The sequence below is a fragment of the Lactuca saligna genome, chromosome 6, assembly GCF_052625555.1.
Source record: "Lactuca saligna cultivar CGN05327 chromosome 6, ASM5262555v1, whole genome shotgun sequence".
Classification (NCBI taxonomy): Eukaryota; Viridiplantae; Streptophyta; class Magnoliopsida; order Asterales; family Asteraceae; genus Lactuca; species Lactuca saligna.
Window position 1 is genome coordinate 2856300 of NC_136422.1, and position 3730 is coordinate 2860029.

The following is a 3730-nucleotide window of genomic DNA, read 5'->3' on the forward strand; positions in this document are numbered from 1 at the left end:
CACTAAAAACCCAAAAAATACCACTAAAGGCCACTCGGAGAATCCGCGACACAAATAAAAAGTGTCATTAGAAACGCTCCCACTAAAACCTTTTAGTGGTACTTTTCGGTTTTGACGCTGCAACATTTTGGGACTTTAGTGGCACTTTGTTATTTGTTACTATAAAAAATAAGTTTTTTATGGCATATATTATGTGCCGGTAAATGCTAACTCATTTCTAAAATTTATGTTATTTTAGTGGCACTTCTTTAACCGCCACAGTATAATAAAAAAAATTATTACATATTTTGTGTCCTTAATACTAATGTGATTTTAACATTATACTACTAATATCAACAAATCTTTTGGTTATAATATAATAAAAAAAAGCTAATTAAATTAAAAATTTAATTGTTATACATCAATGCCAAATTAATTTAAATATAGAACTACATAGACACTAAATATAAAAAGAAACTAAACAAACAACTTTTTTTAACTTCATTACAGTTGAATTTATTCCCAAACTTCATGTTATCTTCAATAACTTGATATAGAACCAACACTAGCAATTCTCTGTCAAATACAAAAATGAAAATGTCAAAAGTTTTTTATAATTTCACTAGCATATTATTTACCTCCTTAAACACAAGACATGAGATATTACGGTAATTTTCATAATATTCAAGCTGCAAGATATATATGGATTTTTTAGTACATACCTGACATATACATGTTTTACAATTTAATCAATAGTGTGAAAAGAGCCTGGTTCAAAAACTTCTCCATGCTTAGCAACATCTTTATGGAGCAAGTTTAGTAAATTTTTATAAAGTTATACATTTGACTCTTAAATATCAAATGCTGACTCTTTTAGAACAAAAAAAATGATAATATTACGTTTCAAACATCCACCCTAAATAAACCCAAATCATAAAATTTATTAAACTGCTAGTATCTTTAATGAAAAATATATATTTATAAAACATACTTACATCATGACGATCAACTAAGTCAACTAGACTCCTCCACTAGCCCAAATTCCGTGTATAACACCAAAAACTACCCTCCATTTTTTGGCATCAAGTGTATTAATTAAGTACCTGAAATGTATATAAAAATGAAAATCAGAAAATGAATTTAGAAAAGAAAAGGGAATTTTATAAATTTATTACAAACCCCAAAAGACAAGTTACAATTACTTCTTTGGTGTTCTTTTAACTACATCACATTGTTGTTTAGTTCTATGCGTGTACATTATATAGGATGGTAGAAATAAGTAGGTTCCTCTGTTGTAACTGTCAAAGAAAAGGAAAAAATGGAGAAATTTCCAGGCTAAAATGATGTTTATATTGGTAAAATGACAATTATACCCTCAGATCAAATCTTTCATTTAAAAAAAATATTAAATAAAGCGCAATCTTTTTCCAGCAGATGTTTAAATCTCTAAGGATTTCAAGAACCCGTGTCATTATCTCATGTGGATTTGTTGGAATCTTCAAAAATCAACCAAAAAAAACTTGTGGATCACAGTATCTATTGACTATATTAATATATATATATATATATATATATATATATATATATATATATATATATATATATATATATATATATATATATATATATATATATATATATATATATATATATATATATAATGTAAAATACAGAGTTTCATTATGCACACAACTTGCCATTTTCTTTCACCAGGTAAGGTAGGCCTGACAAAGTTATTTCTAGTAAACTTGTTCATTGCAGCTCTATCTGGTATGTTATCTAGATGCATGGTAGCAACCATCTACCGTTTTGCCCCGTTTTTTATTTCTTGCATTTAATCTTTAAAATTACCTTTTTGCCATTGTCATTAATGCAGACACAAAGCTCTTTTATTTTTTCTTTTATAAACATAAAATATATTACAAATTTATAAGCAGTAAAATGAAAATGACGCACCAGATTCTGTGCAAGTTCAGCTAGCAACACGAGACTGGTTATCAAAGAGCAGATAATACACAACTGTTGCCTGAATGATACAAATAGTTTTCAGTTATAAAAACAACCAAAGATATAAAAGGACTTTATACAAAATATAACAAGGAAAATAAAAACAGATACATCATCTTGTATTCTGGTTTGAACCACCCTATGCAGATCTGCCTGAACCACCACTAGTCATCAGTAGACCCATTAATTACCTTGTGTATTGATTATTGAAGTTATCGTCATCATATCATCATGTAATTGGTCAAATCCTCGATTCCTACCTCACCTGCATAAATCCTGCTTCAATGACTCATATAACTAACCAAGAAACAATGATTTCACATAATATAGATTGGGAGTGACTTTATGTTCACATATGTCGACTAAAATTTCCTAGTAAATGTCCATTTCCAATACATATATAAACTATTTAAGATAATAAATCCACAGCATGTTGAAAAAAAAAAAAAAATGAAATTAACAAGGAGGTTCAAGTGCTTACCAGTTTCAACAGTTAAAGAGGACAAATATCCAACAGTTAAGGAGGTTCAAGTGCTTACAATTTACTAGAAATAGTCAACCATATATCAAACGAAAAGAAAACCAAACTAGCAAAAAGCTAGAACGAAATTACAAAGAGTTCAAGGGTTTTTAAAACATCTATATTACATTTTGTATATTTATTAGTATACCAAATAAAAAAGAATTGACGGATGGAATCAACAATATCGCTTTTTTTGAGAGTGCCTCTCGAAAAAACTGTCATTCCTGAATCTCCATATATACCAGATTCCAGTGCAAAAAATCTCATCGATCATATTTTTTTTCTTCACCGAGACATGCATTTCCAATGTAATCACTTTGAAAACAATCTAGTAATAATAGAGTTAATAGAGTTCTCTGGTTTCTGCTCGTAGACATAGGTCACATCATCCAAACAGTTTTTTTCTTGTCGTTTCATTACTTTTACTTAATTGCTTTCATAACAAGAATAAAAATTAAAGCCTGAGTGATAAAAAATTATTAAAAAGTTTGAGATGCTAGGTTGAAATAAATATAAAACTTCGTCAATTTTTTGTGATATTTTTCTAACATAAACGATGTATTATATCGACTGGAATATGCAATAAATAAGCCACATGACTTGTATGTGGCATACAAAATAAAAGGACCCAATGACAAATTATATATTATTATATTTCGTTCATAACCTTTAGGCTGGGATAACGGTAAGTAGTGCACCGAACAGATAGAAATCAATCAAGATGTGCTCCCTTTCGGTGAATCCATAGAGAAAGGAAAGAGGAAGAAAAAACAATTGCGTTGTTACAAGTAGAGTAGGTACAAATACAATAAAGAGCAAAGAGTAATGACGAATGAATCGTCCATGTGAGCCGGATTATGTACTAAACCTTTTTAGTTTACTATTACTTACCTTGCTCATGAATTAAAGAATTAATACATGGATTTAGACTCTGATTGTCAGAAAATTAGGGCATGGAATCAAATTAGAATTTGGTGGATTTTTTCGTTCACACATGGTTATTTTTATGGATTAATCCTTATAGTGTCTAAAATTCAATTTAAAATATTAAAGCAAAAATACTTTCAATCTTGACAAAAATAAAAAATAAAGATACTATGCGTATGAGTATTGTTTATTTTTTCGTAAGTGTAAAAATGAAGTCCAACTTCTATTTATACAAATGGATAGGACTGATAAAAATTGTTTAGTATAATATAGAAGTTATAACCGTTTTGGGAG

General features: G+C 28.6%; 1 long non-coding RNA gene across 3 annotated transcripts; it reads right to left on the reverse strand.

The window, feature by feature from the left end:
• Positions 1–407: 407 nt before the first annotated feature.
• LOC145001635 (uncharacterized) lies at positions 408–3026 on the reverse strand. Of its 3 annotated transcripts, none has more exons than XR_013661668.1 (5): positions 2468–3026; positions 2098–2251; positions 1936–2005; positions 975–1082; positions 408–555 (listed from the first exon to the last, which is right to left on the reverse strand). It is a non-coding gene; the product is annotated as an uncharacterized LOC145001635 (long non-coding RNA). The 3 variants fall into 3 exon arrangements; XR_013661669.1 differs by having other exon boundaries at positions 2098–2262; XR_013661667.1 differs by lacking the exon at positions 2468–3026 and having other exon boundaries at positions 2098–2456.
• Between the last annotated feature and the right edge of the window lie 704 nt (positions 3027–3730).